This window comes from Ursus arctos, unplaced genomic scaffold, assembly GCF_023065955.2.
Source record: "Ursus arctos isolate Adak ecotype North America unplaced genomic scaffold, UrsArc2.0 scaffold_11, whole genome shotgun sequence".
Taxonomy (NCBI): Eukaryota; Metazoa; Chordata; class Mammalia; order Carnivora; family Ursidae; genus Ursus; species Ursus arctos.
The window spans coordinates 13,304,111-13,326,950 of NW_026622775.1; the positions used below are offsets into that span (position 1 = coordinate 13,304,111).

The 22,840-nt window shown below is 36.9% G+C and overlaps 1 long non-coding RNA gene across 2 annotated transcripts; it reads left to right on the plus strand.

Annotated features, from left to right (window-relative positions):
• The first annotated feature begins 2,353 nt into the window (after positions 1-2,353).
• LOC125281019 (uncharacterized) lies at positions 2,354-9,047 on the plus strand. Of its 2 annotated transcripts, none has more exons than XR_007188001.2 (3): positions 2,354-2,639; positions 3,102-3,246; positions 6,106-9,047. It is a non-coding gene; the product is annotated as an uncharacterized LOC125281019 (long non-coding RNA). The 2 variants fall into 2 exon arrangements; XR_008958608.1 differs by having other exon boundaries at positions 2,354-2,548.
• Positions 9,048-22,840: the final 13,793 nt, after the last annotated feature.

Sequence of the window (22,840 nt, forward strand, 5' to 3'; positions counted from 1 at the left end):
AATCAAAGCTCGCGAGGAAAATTGTGATAAAGACAACTGCTATACAGGAAATGATACGATAATACAAAATTGGGAATAGACAAGGAAAAATAAACCGGATAATTATCAGTACATATTCAGAATTAATTTCTAAGCTCTAAAGCACTACGAATAAAATCTCATTGCATGATAAATGAATTATAGAAATCACTCATGCCCAGACAACAGGGATACCTGTGTGAGTCGGAGCTAACAGTGCCCTTCCTGAAACATTGCATCATACCAGGTAGCTAGTTACCCAGTGGGAGCAAACTATGTTTCAAAATAAGAGGCCAACGGGTCATGCTGTCTCATTCCTTATGCCTATTTACAGCTTGACTCAAGACTGCCTGAAGTTCAAAACCTTTGTTCTCCAGGAACAGTCAACACTTAAGGCAAAGTTTGTCCAAAGAAATTAGCAACTGACAGGGAATCTTCACTTTTAGATTTGACATCTCATAATAAAACCAAGTTTATATGCCGACCATATGAAATAAACCCTAATTCAAGTTGATGTCATTTCAGAGAGCAGCAGTGGTGGTCAGACCCAAGAACAAGCCCACTTGCCCTGCATGAAAAGCCCATGGGTTTGAAGGGGGAGCATTGGAAAAAAGGCAGACTGGGTTGCCCGCGTCTAACACTTATAACAGGGAAGTCTCTTAATTCTCTTTTGGCTGACTCTGTTGTAATCTTGAGTAAGTCACTTAAGTTCCAAACACTCAACTTCCTTCCATCTAGAAACAATGATCTAATACTAAGAAATCCTAAAAATATGAGACAATTTCTTATTTATAATTATCACCAGCTAACAGTAGTAGGTGACTAAGGAGAAAAAAAAAAATACCCATAAAGCAAAAGTAATCCACTCTTTATCAGAGTATCTCTACCACTACATTACAAATATGTCCTCTAGAAATGTTCTTTTTGAGCTATTCCAACACAGGCACTGTAATAGTTAATTCAAGAGGTAGGGTTCAATGATGTCCACACAAACAAGTTTTCAAACTGTGGCTCTTTGTCTAGCTGGAGGTAGGTGTGCCAGTGTCTGTTTTTGAACCATTACAGTATATTCATGAATTTATGTCCTAATCTGCTAGCTTAATTAAAGAATTCTCACCAAATATAGCAAAAGTTTGGAGCTCTAGCTCAGGAGGAATGCCCTCACTTACTAGGGTGCAGATTAGTGAGGAGGAAGAATTAGGGCTCCAGACAGATCTCCTTTCCACAATATTGCAGAATGTAAATTTTAACATTTGTTTTACTGTTATTTTTAATAAGCCCCCCCAAGGAAGTTAAGTATGTATTCCTAGTTGTTTACTAGCTGCAGGTGAGGGAAAGCTATTTAATTGCATATTCCCAGACTTCTCATTTGCAAAATGGGGGTAGTTATGCCTAATGCGTGCACATTGCTGTGAAGTTTAAACAAGGAAAATATGGGGTGCCTGGGTAGCGCAGTCGTTAAGCGTCTGCCTTCGGCTCAGGGCATGATCCTGGCGTCCCGGGATCGAGTCCCACATCAGGCTCCTCCGCTGGGAGCCTGCTTCTTCCTCTCCCACTCCCCCTGCTCTGTTCCCTCTCTCACTGGCTGTCTCTCTGTCACATAAATAAATAAAATCTTTAAAAAAAAAAATAAACAAGGAAAATACATGTATAAAAATTACATATATATATAATATAAATATATATAGCAATTAATGCAGTATCTGATGCATAATAATTAAATTTGGTTTTTGTAAGTGAGGAAAGTGTGGACCCACATAATGTAGTAGTTGAGAGTAATTTTATTGTTGACTTTCAGCTACTCAGAGCCTTTAACAAATTCCTTAGGAAGAAATGATTTCTTAAATTCTTCAAAGTCATACACCAAATTTAGAGTAGGTATCACATCTAGTGTTTTTCCTCTCTTTAGAGAAAAACATAAATTCTACACCAAATTCTATAGCTTACCTCTATGTATTATTTCAGATACCCAAAATATTAAAATTTCCAGTTATTCTGGAGAGATTATTTGTGCATCAGACATCAAAATGTCCATCATTGTTCTGGCAAATCATATCTTGGAATGTAAGAGTGTAGCAAAGCAGAACTGTTATAGGAAAATTGGGAATAAAAAAATAGAGACTAATCCTTGCCTTCTTTGACCTCAGACTATAAATAATCAAGCCTTGTAATTATATGGCACATTATACGCTGTACAGTAAAAATAAAACAAACGGCACTTGTAACAAACACTGTTTTCCGTGAGCCAATGGCACTCCTCCCTGCTCATCTCATTTCCTAAGCCAGGACTTGAGAAATCAGGTGACTTGGCAATGAAAACGAAATCACATACATATTCACGGAAAGTCTATAAACCAGGGTGATGAGTAACTTGAAAACTCAAGCAAGGGTCTGCTTTTATTGTTTTTGCCTCTGGCTTCCATTGCCTTTTCTTGCCTCTACTGATGGCAGTAGAGGCTGCAAGCGTGGTAAGGAAAAAAGAGACAGCTAAAACTGACTTGGCACTGAATCCTGTCACACAGCATTGCAGGTCAGTGAGAACACAAGCAGAATTTGACTTGACCTTCTAAAACTCTTCACTGTAATCTTGGTCACTCTCTTAATTGAATTATGGATCTCAGGTTGGTTTTGTCTTTAATATTCTTCATTGAATTTCTGTTGAATAGGTATTTGTTGTTGTTACTGTTGTCGTTGCTATTATGCCAATTAGTTCAATGAAAATGGCCCTATCCAAATGGCCAAGAACAACTAAGCAGAACTGTTTTCTTGTCATAAATGATATATCCTATGAATATATTAATTTATGACTATAGAGAGCATAATGTAGTCCTTTTAAATGAATTTCTTCACCTCTAAGTTGAATTGAATTTAAAAAGACATCAATCACGGAGAGTTATTATGAAGAATATAAGAACTATGAGGCTTAAAAAAATCGTTTAATTGAGTGTCCTACTTCTATGCCAAAAAAATCTTGTAATTTGTTAAAGATAAGTCTATATTAATTGTATATATAATGCATGCATTATATGTATATAAATGCACATGCTTTTTTAGTGTAAATCTGTATTTATGTTATTTGAAAGTAAGAATCTGGGTCAAGGACTCCATGACATCAAAATACCCAAGATTTTCCATAAAACAAGTGGAATGGAGGGGCACCAGGATGGCTCAGTCGGTTACGCGTCTGCCTTTGGCTCAGGTCCTGATGGTCCTGGGATCGAGCACCACGTAAGAATCCCTGCTCAGCGTGGAGTCTGCTTCTCCCTTTCCCTCTGCTCATTCCCCCTGCTTGTTCTCTCTCTTGCTCTCTCTCTCAAATAAATAAAATCTTTTATTGAAAAAACAAGTGGAATGGATTAGAGAAAAGATTTTAGAAGATGTTGGAATATGCAATGGTAACATATATAATGAATTCAGAAGAGTGAAGAACTGTTTCCTGTCATTCAGGAAGAATGGACCATCTTATTCTAGTGAATATGGTGAGCAAAGGCTATAGTTACATCAAATGATCAGGCTATAGTTCTAAAATTAATTCTTCTGGGAGACCATCACAATCCATATTTGAAAAAAAAATCCCCCATGTTTCCACTTTTTTGGCTTTTATTATTGCAAGGGGGAAAATGGGATCTGAGACCTAACAGCAAAGAGTTCCAGGCAGTTTAAATGTGCAAAATCTGAACAACTTACTTCAGCCCAGAACTTAGCTTCTCCTGAGTCCACCTGGCTGTTTAGTTTTTCTTACCAGAAATACCGCTCTGGAATGTTCAGGAAGCATAAATCCTAAGAGCCACGAGAGAAAGCCAGAAACTTGCACCTGGCACAACTTATCTAGTCTCGCTAGTATAAATGAATGTTAATTCCAGAAGGACCTGAGAACCCTAGAACAGAGGCATGACAGATATTGTAGTTTGGTGGAATTAGAGTGGAGATGGGAGTAAGAAAGTCCATTTGAATTCTGGTTCTGCCTCTTTGTAGTTGTGTGAGTCAGGACCCTTGTGGGAAGTTGCAAAAACCCAGCTGGAACTAGCTTAGTCAAAGGAAAAGGAGGTATTTATTGGCTCAGGAAACCAGACAGGCAGCAGGTTAAAAACACAGTTGTCATGAGGGAAAACTGGATCAGGGACATTCGCGCTGCCAGGTCAGCTTCCTTCTCTTGGACCAGTACTCTCAATGTGCCTACCATGACATCTTTCAGTGGCTTCTTCTGGCTCCCATAGGAACAGCTTTCCAGCCAGAGAAGAGGACTCTCTCTCCACATCACCTCCCTCATTTTCCTTCATCCCTCTCTTCATCCAGATTCAAAAAAAATGTGAGGAAAACTTCTAATTGTCTTGACTCCCTTCATGTATTCATAAGCTAGGTCAGGAGGGTTATTATTAGTCCAGTTTAGGTCAAGTGGCCACTCCAAGGTCAGTTAGTGTTGCCCACGGGACTGAGGTCACAGGATGAGAGAGCTCCCAGTTAGAACACACACTGGAGGTGAGGGTAGAGAAGCAGTTTTCCACAAGGAGGAGGCTAGCACAGGCACAATCTCTTGCCTGTGAGGCAGCCCACATGACCTGACTCTACTCCAGTAACTCCTGGGTCTTAGGCCACACTCTTGAACCTCCTTACTTTCCCAAAGTATAAAATGGGGAAAATTATAATACTTAACTCACAGAATTATTGTGGGGAATTATTAAATTAATAGATGATTAAAAGTATCTTGAAAAACATAAAATAACTTACAAATAAATACATTTTCAGTTTTTTCCTCAGAACTAGTAGATTTCTGGAATCTGGTACAAATGAACAAAGGACTGTCTTTCCCTCAGCCCCATTTGATGCATCAGATTCCTTGGGAAATAGTCTAATAACGGTCACATGATTTGTAGCATGTACACCACATCTATTGTAAAAAAGACACATTAGCAAGAATTAGGTCTGATAGTTTAAAACATAAGCCCAAAGGAGCAAAAGTTTATTTTATTTCATCAGAAAAATACAGCTGGTTTTTCTCTATAACCTAATACCTAAATTATGGATTAGTACAAAGAAATGTGTTTTCTGGTAAATGTAGCCGAATATGTATCTTGAATAAGAAAATAAATTTTCTTAGTACTCCTTGCTCCAAGCATTCTGAGTCCTTTTTTTGGTACTGATTAATATCACATGAGAGACAATACAAATTTCATGCTGCCTGAAAGGAAATCGAGGTAGGAATATTTAACAGCTCCCCTGCAATGGTTAGTAACATTACTCAAGTAATGACACCAAACATAAAATCCTTGTCTTCCACCCCAAATTCAGGACTTCACCGTATCTTCAATCCACTGTCCTTGATTTAGTGCAATTTGACTTTGGAATGTATATATATGGTACTTGGTAAATTATGTAAGGTAGGGAGGTGGCTCAAAATGTGGTTGAGGCTTCCCTGGACTAGAAGCTTCTGTTGGATTTTCCAGGCAACAACTTTTCTCTGGGGGGCGGGGGGGAGGTAAAGGAATTTAGGGAAAAGGGGTGAATTTCTCTGTGTCAGTCCTGCCTACCTTAGCCCACGTGGACCCATCCTTACAAAAAATAAAATGATTCTGCCCCATCTTTGACAGGCTATACAAATCTCACTCCCTCTGGGAATATGTCTCTGAACTCTCAAGACTGGATCAGATAGCCCTCTGTTGGGTCCCAGACAACACTGTGCTTATTTCTTGTATCATGTATATCTCTTTCAGTCTCAAAACGCCAAAAAATACTAATCAAACAGCTTATATAAGAAAAGACTTTTCTTCAGCAATGTATATGTCAACAGTAGGCTATTAACAATTAAGCTCTGGGGGAGTCAAAAATTATACAGAGATTTTCAACAGCATGGGGGTTGGTGCCCCTAACTCCCATGTTATTCATAGGTCAAGTACATAGTGAATTTGTGATATAGAATTCAATAATTCAAAATTCAGGTAGGGTTCCAAGATAAAGTTATGAATGACAGTGAAATAACAAGTCAAGAATAGAAAGATCTAAAAAAATTATAAAATAAAAGTAGAAAGATCTTCATTTTGAAAGATGTATAATAATGAAGAATTTGATCTCTGTTTGTTCTTTTTGTAGGAAGCTTTGTTGAATGAAAAGGAAAACTGCAAAAATCTATGAAGTGACTCAGAATTCACAAAATCCTCCTTGAAAATGCCTATAAATATCCCTCCACAGAAGCTTTTCTGGATTACATAGTTATAATAAAAACTATTGCTTTGTCTTCTGATTTGTAGAAAATAAGGCACCGATGAAGAAGATAAGAACTCTTCCAAATGGTATAATGAAATAGTATACATTTATTATAATTTAAAATGTTTCATTACTTAGTTGCCCTGTTTAATTCATGTACATATACTGTTACTTGCTGTGCACACTAATCAATAGGTTAAATACACTCAGAGTCACTTCTATTAAAAATAAGGTCAATGGTCATTAAAAACACATAGCAAATAATGCCCTATGCTAATTTTATTTCCATGAGAAAATTCAATTTGCCATTTAACATTTCAATTCATTCTCTTTTTCCAGAAAGGGAAACTTGACAGAAACAGAATATGTTGTGGTTAAGCATAAGGGCTAGAGGCAAACTGTGGGAGGTTTGGGTACCAGGCTCCCTCACATGCTAATGTGTGATACTTACCTTCTCTGTGCCTGCACCATAGAATTCGATGGAATAATGCATGTGGAAAGTACAGTGCCTAGTATGTCCACAGCTATCACCATCAGTAACCACCCCATTCCCTAGCCAAAGCATAAAGGCTAACCAACCTGCCAGTCAAGAACAGGGCTTATAGAACCTTACAAGAACAGGACCAGGGCAAGCCTTGCACCAAATGTGATATTCAACTAATGGTGACTTTTCTTCCTAATGTACATCTGGACTCACTGGTATCTGCTTATAGTATGATTCTAAAAATCTCTCAGGAGCTTGCTACTGGTGGACTATTATCCTGATCATCAAGAAAGGAATTATCTAGGATTTAGCATATTCTTCAAATAAAATCTAATTTTGTTTCTTAAAAAAGTATGATATAAGAATATATCTGATGCATAGCAAAAAAAAAAAAAAGAACTAGAGAAAATATATGGAAATAGTGATCTCATTGATTCATTTTACAATTATTAAATGTCTACTATGTACAAGGAGTAATTTTGCTGGGTGTTAGAGAATACAAAGATAGATATAATACGACGGCTATTATCAAGCAGTAGAGACAAATATAAAACTTTTGTATTAGATAGCAGATTCCATATCAGAAGCATTAGTTAAATGCTGTAAGAACATAGAAGGGAAAGAGAAAATTAAATAAAATCTAGGAAATTGGAGAATTTCCTTGGCTTTTAGGAAGACATATATAAGACTTCCTATAGGAGGACAGAGACAAGGAATGGTGGATTTTCCATTACCTCAGCTATACTACTTCTCCTTCCCCACACGTAACAACCACAGTTTTGGCATGGGAGATATGGTAAATAGAAAAAACAGCCATCAGAATAAGAATGATTGCATGCTGAGAAGTATATGTGAAAAAGAGGATTGTCCCATTCATGATAAAAAAGTGAGGAAATTTATGGAGTGATTATATACATGGACACTACAGCACCAACTTAAAAATCCCCTGTCACAGGCAGCCGGGTGGCTCAGTGGGTTAAGTGTCCAGCTCTTGATTTAGGTTCAGGTCATGATGTCAGGGTCATGAGATGGAACCCCGCATAGGGCTCAGCACAAGTCTGCTTGTCCCTCTCCCACCCCTGTCATGCACCAGGCCAGCCTGTGTGTATGCATGCTCTCTCTTCATTAACTAGCCTTTCCTTCATCATCTGGTCTGCTTCACTGCAAACCAAGTTTAATTCAAGGATGAAGAGCAGCAGATGTTTCCACAGCATGGCTGCTAGCCAAAAAGCATGTTCTTAAGTCCTTTGAGAGCATAGTGATTAGACTTTTTCTGCAGGAAGAGTAAACTAGCAAGAAAGAAGTTGTCCTAATTTTTTAGCTACTGCTACCATCTTCCTCTCTACCCTGTCCATTCCCTCAATTTATTTGTCTTTCTATATATCTCATTCATAAATTTTCTCCTATAGTTATTTCCCAGATTTGTAACAAACTCAGGACATTTCTATTGCTCTTGCTCTCAGAGTAAGTTCCAGAAAATCACTATGCCTGGAAGGAAACATGGTTTACTGAACTGAAGTAGCAACTTGGAAAGGATGGTTCTAGAACATTCTAAACACTATGATTTTATTAATGCACAATCTGCAGCAAAGCAGGATGATTAACTTCCAAAGGGAATTGTGAATTTAAAAAACAAACAAAAAATCAGAAGGAATAAACTGTACTAATCAGTGATACAATCACAATTAATTATCTCAAAACTACTCTCAGTGAATAACATTGAGAGATTGGTTTTTAGAATGGCCTTAAATAAGATCAAATAAAATTTTTTGATTCTTCTCAGAAACACTTTAAGAAAAAATATTTAAAAGAACAACAGGCATTGAAGATAGTCTAATTTCCAAAATATTCATTTTGAAAAACCATCATTTCTAAAACTGGATTGGTAAGACTGGATCTTGTAGTTCTGATAGTTAGATGGATAGATAGTAGATAATAGATATATAGATAAATAAATAAAATGATTTAGCTACTGTTCCCTTCAAATTTAGATTTGGTATTAAATACAGTACCAGTAGTAAATATTTACCTTACTTTGCACTTTTCTGTGATTGAGCAAAACACCGATTTCAAGAAATGTCACATTTTGCCCCACGTTTCCTCTACCCTGCAAAGGTGCCATGGGATTGCTGTTTATGAAAGTAGAAAGATGGCCTGATGGGAAAAACACTGGACAAATCTAAATTGTTGTCCCAACTTTACTATTTGCCGTGCAACCTTAGGTAAATAATTTAATCTTGCTGAACTTCATTTTCTCCTTTAAAAATGGGGACAAAATATTGTTCTCTGCTTTATCCTTAAGGTTGTTGTGAATATCAAAAGACACATAAAATACTTTTAAAAATGTAATGATTTTGTACATTCTTTATAAAGATATATAATGAGGCACCTATAATATTTTGTATATATTTTCAAACTCTTTAAAAATACATCTATAACTCAAAAAATAAATCTATAACCCTTACCATGATTTTTCATCAATTCTTTAAAAGTAACTAATATATACTAAAGCATCAGGATTAAGCTCATAAACTTTTAAGTCAAACTGCTGCTTACTAGGGCAAATTGCTTAATCTATTTTGCAACTTCTTAATCTATAAAAGGGTATATGACAATAGTACCTACCTCACCTTCAGAGCTATTGTGCACATTAAATCCATTAAAATATGCAAAGTACTAGAACGACTCCTATGCAATAGACACAAGTATTAGTTCTCCTAAGAATAAGAATTCGAAAAGATATGTGAATCTGTTGCAATTTTATCATTACCAGAGGTTGGTATTTAAATAATCAGACCAGGGACACCTGGGTGACTCAGTGGATTAAGCAGCTGCCATTGGCTCAGGTCATGATCCTGGGGTCCTGGGATTGAGTCCCACATCAGGCTCCTTGCTCAGCGGGGAGCCTGCTTCTCCCTCTCCTTCAGCCTGCTGTTCCGCCTGCTTGTGCTTTCTCTCTCTCTCTCTCTTTTGACAAATAAATAAATAAAATCTTTTTTTAAGTAAATAAATAAGTAATCAGACCTTATGATTCACTTATTCTTTCAGGAAAAAAAAAACCTTAAAAATTTATCCACATGTCTCTCTTAAAATCCACTCACCTCTTGCATCTAAGAAGACAAGATCAAGAAAACTTTGAAAGCCTAACTGCTAATTTCTTTGCATTTTTTCTTAAGAAACAAAAAGATATAACCAATATGACTTATAGCAATTGAGAGGATATGGCTAAACAATGTCATATTCCAGGCTTCTACTTCTCTTTGGTGGCTCATTTCTGGGTCTGCAATACTTAACCATAAGAAAAAGGAAATGATGATGGACTTAAATGAGAAGGGTGTCTTCCAACTACCCTGCCTGGAGATCCAAAATAATCTACCATGCCCGGAAGAGAGCAAGAGAGTCTCATGGTCATGATGGACACAACAGAGCCCTGTCTTGAGAAACAATTCAAGTTTGTTCTGTGTCTTATCATCTTCTATTTCTGAACAACTAAAAACTGAATTTCAAAAACTTGACTGGATGTCAGTCTCACAACCATCCCCTCCAACTGCATATAAAGACCATCTACCCACCAAACACATGTGTCATGCACATGTGCACACATGCACACACCCTCCCCACACAATCCAACCAATTAAATCACTACTGCCTGTTAATTATCTCCTAAACTATCACAATTGTCTCTTTACTGATCTTCCTGCCTGCCTCTAATTTCATCCCACAGTCTGCATCACCTTAACCTAACTTCCATGCTGCTGCTGGAATGGCACTCATGGCACGAACATTTGCATGTCTTTTTCCTGCTTGCATTTTCATAATGCAGTACGAGATCGATTCTGAACACTTTTACAAAAAATACAAGACTCTTCAAAATCTGACACCTGCCTATTCACTCAGATTGATCTTCCAGTGCTATTCCCCTTGTCTGGAGTATCTCTTCTCTGGGACTCCCACAGATGTTACAAGCTTCACTTGAAATGCTGCCTCCTTCATGAAGATTCCCTGCTTCTTGACGGCACACTTAGATGCTAGTGCTCACATGCTTTCAGTAATTTGTCAACATCTCTCTATTATAACAATTACCTTAGAGCTATATAGTTGTTTGTTCACACATCTATCTTCTCACTACTATTCTGGGAGGCAAACCAATATATACATTTTAAAATTATAACACTTAAAAAATGTGATACATTCTCATTGTAGACACCTTAGAAAATTCAATAATGTCTAACAAAAACAAAATTATTTATATTTCTTCCACAAAGAAAATACCATTATTTTAAAAATAGTTCTTCTATTCATATACATATACAAACACATTCACATGCACACACCCACAGTACATATTTTTTATTTGTCTTAGAACATTCATAGTTTGGTTTGTTTTTGTTTTTTTTTTCTAGCAGCTAGCACACGGCCTACCACATAAATAGTCAACAAATATTTACTGAGTGAATGAATAATCTCAAATCTATGCCCCATTTCTCCTTGTCCTTGGCTACTGCCCTATAATCATTCTTCTGAACTACTCTAGTAATCTGTAATTGGTCTCATTGCCACCAATTTCTTTTCCCTTCAATTCACCCTCCATATTGCTGCCATGATTATATCATCAAATGAAAATCTTGCTACATTATTGTCATGTTTATGAATCTTTTGGTGACTTTTATTGCCTATGAAATAACATGCAATTCCTTATCATTCAAGACTTTTCACAATTTAGTCCTAATATACTTCTCTGACCCATCTTCTGTCATTTCTACCTCTTGTATTGGGGATCAGCCCGGTCACACCAGACCATTCACAGTTCTCAAAGATATGCCATGGAGTCTCACTCTTGACTCATGCCACTCCTTCTGACCAAAATATCCTGCCCCAGTCTTCCTCATCAGGCAAATATTTGATATATTCTTCAAGGACAAATATATGTATATATCATCTATGAGTCTTTTCCAACATTTCCTCCATTGTTCAGCCAAGTGATTCATTCTTTCAGCTGTTTCCAGAGAAGTCGTCCCAAAAGCTAAAACTGAAGTTTTGTAAAACTGCATTCTCTGACCCCCACGAATGGAGGCTCAGATTTCGTAGGAGTGGAGTGGAGACAGGAATCTGTTGTTTTAAAAACATGCTACATCCCAACATAAACAATGCCAGACTGAACGCAGTTCAGTTCCAGGCCAGACTGAACTCTGGGTTGCTGAGTGCTAAACATTCCTCTTAAAGCATGACTCAGGATCATGCTGGAAACAGCCAGAAGTAGAGCATGTTGGGACCCATGCTTTCAGGTATTAATAAAACCAATCATTTTTTCTCATAGGTTTTATGCATACGAATCTTTGAGAAGTGAAATCAGCTTCTGTTATTTCAAGCTGTTCAAAATACCAGGGAAATGGAGGGATTGAAAACATAAAGTAAAACAAAGGCATAAACTATTAAATATAGACCAAAAAAAAAAAAAAGGAAGAAAAGGACATGAAGTCATGTAAGCTGTCTCTATAATACTGTACTCATGGGGGGAAAAATGAAGAGGAGAAGCAGCACAATGAAACTAGTCATAAAAAAAATATGATTTGTGTCCAAGGAGCCATCAAGTGTCTTGCTTGTTCAAATCAGCAGAACTATTATCCTAGATTGGCATTACTGGCTCTGAACAAGTCACTTAGCCCAAGATTCTTGGGATTTTCCTCATTCAAAAAGATATGCAACTCCTTTTGAAGATTTCAGTTCAAAGTAACTCTACGTAAAACCCACCCTCCCTTCTCTTGGGTACAATATGCTCATTCACCGAACAAGTGTCCAGAGAAGAAAAATGCGTTAATAGTTAATCACTTCTAAAGTTAACTTTAGAATCAAGAATTTTAGAGACAGAGAGACTGTTAGAGATTTTCTAGACCATACTTTTTAACCTTTTCCACAACAGAGTGCACACAGAAAATGGTATTTGTGTAGCACACCGGGATACAGAGATGAGACTGTTGAAGACTACAGATGACTGGCAAGGGGCTCCTGCTGCCAGTGGGTAGGTGTCAAAGAGCTCAGTATCTCCCAGAACCTCTGTAACACATACTGCTCAAGAAGATACACTAGATAAAACAATGCATCTTAGAGAGGAGAAAACTCAAGCCCCAGAGTGTGGCTTAACACCAGAGAGGTTAACAAAGTCACTTAGTGGGAAAGCGAGGATGGGGTTTTCACATGCCTCACATGAACAGTGGTTCCAATCTATATGCCATTCAGAATTTACCAATTCTGATCATTGGTGTAGGAGTCATTTGAAGGGACCCACCAATTCACTGAGGCACCCAGCAATGGCAACAGATTGCAAAAATGATGATCTCTCCCACAAATATCTGTACTGATTTCAACTGTATTTAAATGCTACTTAAAAAAATATTCATTCAGAATTCAATTAATTCATTGAAAAAATGCTAGATAAGATCCTAAAAGCACTTTGTAAATAAATGGAGGGGGCTGCCAGGAATTAAACAGGAGTATGAGTTTAGGGAAGTAAGTGAGAAGCAGTTGCGTGCCCTGGGAGAACCTATATATCCAGGATTCCTGGAACTTTGCATTGTCCCAGAGCAGAAAGCTCCATTAGTGACTCTCCAGCATGAAAGCCATGCTCAGGAAAAGCCCACTAGAAATAATTGAATAAACAACCCTTCACAGAAGCAAGCAGCAAAGAAATCTGTCTGAAAGAGTTTTTTTTTTAAAGATTTTATTTATTTATTAGACAGAGACAGCCAGTGAGAGAGGGAACACAAGAAGGAGGAGTGGGAGAGGAAGAAGCAGGCTCATAGCGGAGGAGCCTGATGTGGGGCTCGATCCCATAACGCCGGGATCACGCTCTGAGCCGAAGGCAGATGCCTAACCGCTGTGCCACCCAGGCGCCCCTGAAAGAGATTTAAATACGAGGCCAAAGCTCTCCTGAGAATTTGTAGCAAATGGAAATTTCAGCCATGGATTTAGGATCAAAATTTACACCGTTTACATGATATGGAAATTTGTAAGCTAAAAATTTTCATTTCTGGACCCATTTAAACTAGACCCAGGTCTGTAATGTCCTCATACATGTGTCAGAAGGAAACACAGATCCTCCCTGGAGGAATGAATTAGAAAAGTTCAAAGGAGGGGCGCCTGTGTGGCTCAGTCGTTAAGCGTCTGCCTTGGGCTCAGGGCGTGATCCCAGCATTCTGGGATCGAGCCCCACATCAGTCTCTTCCATTGGGAGCCTGCTTCTTCCTCTTCCACGCCCCCTGCTTGTGTTCCCTCTCTCGCTGGCTGTCTCTCTCTCTGTCAAATAAATAAATAAAATCTTTAAAAAGAAAAGAAAAGTCCAAAGGATTGTGTTTTATTGAGAAGAAAAGTTTGCAATAAAAGAAAAATCACAAAACACATGAGAAAAAACTAAGCCACCACAAACATTGTCATAGAAATTATAAACAATAGGAACTTGGATACTGGAAATGTACAAATACAGAGAACATATTAGAAAATAAATGTATATGTTTAAGGAAGTTTTAAAAGGGGATGGGGAGGTAAAAACATCACTAATAAGCAAGGGATTAAGAGATTTAGGAAAAGAGATATAGAAATAAAAATATAATAATTAAAAGTAAATATTCAATGTAGGGATTAAAAGTAGCAGATAGATACCATGGTGGACAGAATTAATAAAATGGAAAATTCTTATGCAAAAAGAGAAATTACACAGAATAAAGCAATAGAGATAAAAAGATGGGAAATACTTTTAAGACATAAAGAAAACAGAGCAAGTCCAAAATATATCTAGTCTGAGTTTCAGGACAACCAGGCAAATTTAACCAAAAGAAAGTAATAAAGCCATAATTAATGTCAGACAAAATTCTTTTTTTAAAAAAAAATTTTTATTTATTTGACACAGACAGAGAGAGAAAGAGAGAGAGCACAAGCAGGGCGAGTGGCAGAGGGAGAAGCAGGCTCCCTGTTGGGCAGGGAGCTGGACATGGGGCTTGATCCCAGGACCCTGGGATCATGACCTGAGTTGAAGGCAGACCCTTAACCGACTGAGCCATCCAGGCACCCCCCAAATTATTCTTTTTTTTTTTAAGGATTTAATTTATTTATTTGACAGAGAGAGAGAGACAGCCAGCAAGAGAGGGAATACAAGCAGGGGGAGTGGGAGAGGAAGAAGCAGGCTCCCAGCGTAGGAGCCTGATGTGGGGCTTAATCCCAGAACGCTGGGATCACGCCCTAAGCCGAAGGCAGACACTTAATGACTGAGCCACCCAGGCGCCCCCCCAAAATTATTTTTTAAAGGAAAAAAATACTACTAGTAAAGAAGAAAACTCTATAAAAATAACAAGATATAATCAAAAGAACATCACATTTACAGGTTCATATTATTTGATATTGTAGCCTCAAAATAAATAACATATAAACAAAAAGAACTACAAAGAGAAATTGACAAATGCAAGTATTTGTGGGAAATATCTAACACATATCTTTTAGTCATTAATACTTAGAGTAGATAAAACCATGAAAGTTGCAACCAATAGATAAGTAAGTCGAGGAGATCTATAAAGCACAGTGTACTGAATATACAAATGATACTGTATTATAATTGCCAAACTAGCTAAGAGACTAGATCTTAATTATTCTCACCACAGAAAAAGAAATAATAATTATGTGACATGATAAAGATGCTAACTATCACTACAGTTGGGCAATCATAAAATATAAATGTTATAAATCAACACATATACCTTAAATCTACACGATGTTGTATGTAAATGTATTCAATAAAAAATAAAAGGGAGGGAATAAAAAAAGAAAAATCAATATTGCAAATAATTCCTATCAGTCCTGGTCATAGAGTTAAACCCCAATTTTAGAATCCCTTTTATATTTAGAAGATTTAGTTCTGTCCTATGGAATGTAGGTAGAAGTGATGCATGTACTTTCAGGCCCAAACACAGAATATCCTGTATAATTGTCTACACTCTTGCTTCCTCATCTAAGACATACAGAGCTGCCCATTGAGAATGCTGGCAATTTTAAAAAGGGTAGAAGCTTATTCTCTGTGTCATACGTAGAAATATTCAGGATGGACTTTGAATGAACAAGAAATAAACTCGTCCTGTGTTAAGCCCTTTGAAATTTTGAATTGTTTATTATAGCTGATCGCTTATCATAAGAACACAGAAATTAAAAATAAAATGAGAGCTAAAAATAATTCTCTCTTTTGGCAAAGTTTTAAACACAATTCTGGTAATTCAGGAGTTAAAGAGAACAGTGTAATAAAAATTTTTAAATATTGGAATTAAATAATAAATAAACCCAAAGAAAGTTGGAAGAGGAAAATCTTATGGAGAAGAATGGAAATAGAAATAAGCATGTAACAGAAGAGAAACAAAATTAAATATTGATCTTTGAAAAGTCTAATAAGATTAACAAATCCCTAGGAAAATTGATTCAAGCAAAAAGGTCAAGTAAAAAATCAATAATATTAGGAATGAAAAGGGGGAATACTGCAGATGTAGAAGAAAGTTTAAAAATAAGAATATACATGAAAAATTAAAAGATAAAGAGACACTGACTGTCTTTTGTTCTGGACTAACTTGTCAGTGATGTTTGTATAGTGAATGGCCTTGGAAGATATAGCAAAAAGCAGTCAACACTTACTGCTAATTAAAAAAGATTCAAGTTCCCTAGGCTTAGTGTTTCTCTCCTAAAATGCAACCCAGTGCATAAGCAGGCATTCATCTCAGCCCATCCATGCTGCCCAGTTGTACTTGGACACAAGAACTGATGCAAACATGAAGCTCATGCTGCTTGTTGTGCCTTAACTGAAGTCTTACTATCTTTGACTCAGGAGTTCATATCTACTGTGGTAAGATAACCCGTTGGCTTGCAAGTATCGTAAAATCTCACTGCTCTCACAGTTCTTGACATGAACAAGATAATTTGAAAATGTATGTGGAAGATCCACAATGAGCCAAAATCTTCTTTTTTTTTTTTTTTAAGACTTTATTTATTTGTCAGAGAGAGAGCACACACAATCATGGGGAGCAGCAGGCAGAGGAAGAAGCAGGCTCCCTGCTGAGCAAGGAACCCAATGCTGTACTTGATCCCAGGACCTTGGCATCATGACCTGAGCCTAAGGCAGACACTTAACCAACTGAGCCACCCAGGCATCCCTGAGCCAGAATTTTCTTTCTGTTTTTTTTTTTTATTAAAGATTTTATTTATTTATTTGACAGAGAGAGAGAGAGCCAGCGAGGGAGGGAACACAAGCAGGGGGAGTGGGAGAGGAAGAAGCAGGCTCCCAGCGGAGGAGCCTGACATGGGGCTCGATCCCAGAACGCCAGGATCACACCCTGAGCCGAAGGCAAATGCTTAACGACTGAGCCACCCGGGCGCCTCAAGCCAGAATTTTCTTAAAGAAGAACAGGAAGAGGGTACTTGCCTTGCCAAATATGGATTCATTATTGGGTTACAAAATTTAAGATTGTGTAATATTGAAATGGAAATAGATTAATGGGCCAATGGAAAACAAGAGCTATCATAGAAACAGACCTAAACATATATGAAAACTTAATAAATGACAGAATTGAATTTCTAGGTTAGCTAGAAAAGATGCACGATTCTACAATTAAAAAAAAGCTAGGATAAGTATTATCCATCTGAATAAAAAATAAAATTGGGTCACTACCTCATACCCCACAAAAAATTAATTTCAGATGGAATAAAGTCTTAAATGTGAAAAAGCAAAACTGCAAATTTTAGCAGAAAATGTATGACTGCAGTTTAGAAAAGACAGAAAAAGCACCAATCATATAGTAGAAGATTGATGTCTTCAAATACATAAAAGGTTAAACTTCGTTTAAACCAAAGCTATAAAAAAAGATGTCAAGACAAAGTCTAAAAAGGAAAGCAGAAATGTACTCACTTTACAAATAACTAAAGAAGGATTAAACACCAGACTACTTAATAATTCCTAAAAATCAAGATGATAAATGCAAACAACTCAATAGAAAAAGAGACAAAGATAAGAACAGACATTTCTCAAAGAGAACTAGGAATAAATGTTCAATAAACTTGGAAAGGGCACAACCTCACTTTAGTTATCAGGGAAATACAAATGAAACCACATTTTACACCTATTTGTTTAATGACAATGTTAAAGTCTAACCTGTTCGATGTTGTGGAAGATGCAAAACGTAGCAGAACTCTTACAGGTTGCGAGTTAGGGGGATAAATTGATATAATCATTTCAAGCTCTGAATTTAACTCCCAGCTTTATTCTCCAGAAAAGCTTTTGCGTAAGTGCCCCCAAGAGACATACATATACAAATGTTTGTAGCAACACTGCTTCTAATGGAAAAAAATCAATTAAGTCTCAATGAGATTGGATTAGTAAAAGTGTGGTATATTCATGCAATGAATACTAAACAGTAGTGAAAATTAGTAACCTGCCACTATAACATAGCACAGATGAATCTTAGAAACTGTTTTCAGTGAAAAGGAAGTTGCAGAAGAGTATAATTTCTTAATATTTTATGAAGTTCAAAAATAACCCAAAGCAAACTACATAGTTTACCAATATATACATGCCCATTGGAACACCCATGAAGACGACCTAGGAAGTGACTTAAAGTGTTTATTACTAAGAGGACTTCTGGGGAGGGACAGGGAAGCAGGGAGAAGATAGAAGGGACAGATATGGGCTTCAGTAGCATTGACAGCATTCTATTTCTTAAGTTGGGCAATATATTCACAGGTATTCATTTTAAAATTTTGCTTCATAACTTACATATAATATTAGTAATAAAATTGGGGGAAACAGACATTAAAAGAAAAAGTGTTTCTAAATACACAGACTCATATACATAAATATATCAAGTAAATACGTATTTACTTTAAAAATCACCTATTTTTTTTAGCAATTGTTTAGTAAACATGGTAAAGAACAAATTCTTAAGAAGTGAAATATTCTCCCATTGTATGTTGCCTAAGGGAAATAGTTAAATTTGCCTGGGCCTTTCTTCACACAAGAGACTTCAACTGCTGTAGTTCATTGTAGGACTGGCCATTGAAATATACAGTTGACTCTTGAACAACATGGGGATTAGGGGCACCAACCCCCCTGTCCCATACCCCACAGTCAAAAATCTGCATATAATTTTGACTCCCCAAAAACTAATAGCCTACTGTTGACCAAAAGCCTTACTGATTAATATAAACAGTTGATTAATGCATGCATTGTGTGTTATATGTATTATATAATGTAGTCTTACAATAAGTAAGCTAGAGAAAAGAAAATGTTATTAAGAAAAATATAAGGAGAGAAAATGATGTACTTACAGTTCTATACTGTATTTATAGGGAAAAAAATCTGCGTCTAATTGGACCTGTGCAATTCAAACCCATGTTGTTCAAGGCTCAACTGTGTAAGGTAAGACTTAGTGGTGTTGGGGCGCCTGGGTGGCACAGCGGTTAAGCGTCTGCCTTCGGCTCAGGGCGTGATCCCGGCGTTATGGGATCGAGCCCCACATCAGGCTCCTCCGCTATGAGCCTGCTTCTTCCTCTCCCACTCCCCCTGCTTGTGTTCCCTCTCTCACTGGCTGTCTCTATCTCTGTCGAATAAATAAATAAAATCTTAAAAAAAAAAATAAAAGACTTAGTGGTGTTATCCACATTAAAAGTCATTCCAATTCATGGCTACTTTGTAAATTTTCTGCACACAGGAAGCAGAATCTGTCCAGAATCAGCTAAATTGGTTAATCAGGTCTCTCTCTCTTGCTAACAGCTTTATTCCTAAAGCAACAAGTTTTTACAGCAACGAGTATACGTAAGACAACAAGCATCTCACTAAGAGTAAAAGACATGTCTACCTTAAAGATTTTAAATTTAATGGGGAGACATGAATTGTGATGGTTTGGACCCTTATCACTATTAGAGACTGTAAAGAGCATCTATTGTGAAGTCAAACAACCTGGGTTTGCGTCTTTGCAACAACGCTTCTGAGCTAGGGCGGGTTACTTAGTCTTCTACGTTTCTGTTCTTTACCAGTAAAGAAGAGGTGATGATAACAGAACTTATCTAGGTGTTGTGAAGATTAAATGAGTTAATTTATGTAAAACACCTAGAACAGTCTCTGATACACCATAAGGGGTACAAAAGTGATAGTTGTTATAAATGGTGATGGTAATGGTGGTGGTGGTGGCAATGCTCCCCTTTTTATATGCATCACCTGGGAACCTCTGGTTATTCCCCCAATAGTCTCAGAGCCTTAGTATTCTAGTCAATTCAACTAGGTAATGTTCAATTTGGCAATTTTAAGAATAAATTGAGGAGATTTTTTTCATAACATATCCTCACCCACTAATTGATCCAGTGACAATCCCCTTGTGGGATACAGAAATCCCCCACTCAGAGATTCCTCAACAGGAAAGGTAGAAAAAGGGTCTTTCTAGTCCTTGTTTGGACCAGTTCATCAATCAGTTATGAGTCCCTGCATAAAAAGATAGGAGGGATGGGAAAAATATTTAACATTAATGAAATTCTATAGTTTTTTGTGGTGTAAAATGACAACATAAAATTTCAGCCAAAAAAAGGAAGGAAAATAACAAAAGAGGAAAAAAGAGGAAAGTATTCAAGAAAGTAATTAATAAAAGTATAAATGCAGTGTTTCTTAGGTAGAAAGGAGTGTCCTATACACATATAGATTCATAGATTCTGACTGTAAAAGTACCAAATGCAATAGCTCCCTTAACATTCTCCTCTATGCTGATGGCATGGTTTAATAAAAAACTAAGAACAGCCCCTCATCTTCTTTTCTACTTGCAGTCAGAACGAACTGCTACATAGTGATTAGGCAAAACTGAAATTATCATTTTGAAACAAGACATTTTCCAAACCAAATAGCAATGTTAGATGAACTGATTCAGCTTCTTAGAGGTATATTTGCAACCAAGTCATTTGGGTGCTCTTCCAAAGAAAAAATGGCCATAAAACTGACATAGTCTAGAGGAAAGAAAGGACAGTTCCTTTGCTTGACCCATAAATATGTAAAACTTTTCTTCATCCACTTGCTTCCTCCAATTCTTCTGGAAGCCTTTCCAAAATCTTTCTTTTCATTCCCCTCCATGCACCCTATTGCTAAAATCTCAGCCCATACTTATTGCTTGGTCATTCTCCATCCATCTTATTATCACCATTTAATTCCTTCACTTCCAATAAGGCCTTTCTTCTGCAGAAGAAAAGATTTCTTGAAGCACTCATCTTTCTCTTTAATGTAAATCAAGCAAGTTTCAAATTTGCTGCTCTCTGCTGCCTTGGCTCAAAAAATTACTTAGGAATTGCCATCCGAAGGGGAAGTTGTGAATATTTACATTAAAACCTTTTCTTTTTATGCAAGTCACATAGTATACAACTTTCTCCCCAGTTGGCCTATGAAATCCTCAAAACCAAAAACCACATTTTACTCATTTTATAAATGTCTGCCAAAGGCATGACCTAAAGAAGTCCTCAGTATGACTCTTGAACCCCAAGAGTACTACTGTACCATCTATGGGTGTTTCAGCATTTCACTTAGAAGGAGCCTAAGTGAGGGAATTTTGAGGGAAAAGGGCATAGGAGACCAGTTTGAAACAACATTTGCATAGTAAGCAGACTTTTTGCCTAGATTGTATGTTTATTGCATTCATTCATCCATTTATTAAAGTATATTAAGTGTCAGCAATGTGTCAGATATGATTCTTGGTGTTAGAAATACAACAAAAAACAAAAAACAGGTAATAGTTTGTGCCTTTGTGGCATTTACATAAATATGGTAGATAGTGATTAGTATTATGGAGAAAATTAAATCAGGGAGGTTGGGGAATTCTGGAGGCATGAGGTATTGTATTTTTTAACAGGGTAGACAAGGAATGCTTTACTGAGAAGGTGGCACTGAGTAAAGACCAGAAGTAGTTTGGGAGAGAGTCACACAGATATGTGGAAGAAAGTGTTCCTGGCTGAAGGAACAGCCTGGAATGTTTGAGCAAAGCAAAGAAGCTTGGAGGTCTAGAGCAGCAAGTGCAAGAGAGAGACTAGAAGATGTGGTCAGAGAGTTATCAGATGGTAAGAATGTGGAGGATATTTTTAGGCTATTCTTAGGGCTGGATTTTATGCTAGGATATGAAGCCATTAGAGTATTTTGAGAATACTCTAAAGGAGTTAAATTTGATTTTTAAAAGGTTCTAGCTACCTTTTGAGAAGACACTTAAGTGAGATACATATAGCAATAAAAGACTGATGTACCTTTGACTAATCTCCTGACTTCTTTATCCCTTACTTTGCCCTAGTCACACTGGCCTCTTCACTTTTCTCAAATATCCCAGGCATGTTAACACCTTAGGGTACTTGCTCCTTCTTCCTGGAATGTTCTTCTCCTAATATATCCACATGGCTTCCTCTTGTCTTTGCTTTAGGCCTTTATTCAAATGTCACCTTTTCAATGAGGCCTTCTTTGGTCATTCTAAAATCACAGACCCTCCCCCTAACAATGCTGCCTGACTTCTCTACTTTATTTTTTCCTAATAATTATCATTATCTAGCATATGATATATTTTACTTGTTTATCTTGCCCTATGCCTACCTCTCCCACTGGAATGTAAGCTCCATGAAGATGGGAATTTTAAAAAATTTGATCTACTAGTCAGTGCCTAGAATAGTACCTAATACATGCCAGTTGCTCAATCAATATTTGTTGAATGAATACACTAAGAAGAAATGGGAGAAAAACCAGGAGTATGTGGTTTTTTGGAATCAAGAGACAAAGCTTCTTGTGTTATAATTGTATTGTATGGTGACAGGTGGTAGTACACTTGTGTGCACAGCATAGTGTATAGAGTTGTCAAATCACTGTACTGAACACCTGAAACTAATGTAACATTATGTGTCAATTACACTTCAATAAAAAGAAGAAATCCTTTCTAATACTGAAGATGCATTTTTGACTGAAGATATTTGTGTATATTTGAGATGTACTGAGGTTGTGTTTGCATGGCATAAACATTATTTCAGCCTCAAGAGTTTTGATACAAAATAAGGGAGCTAAAGCTCTCCTAACCAGCATCACTTCTTGACCCACCGTTGCATATCATGGAATCA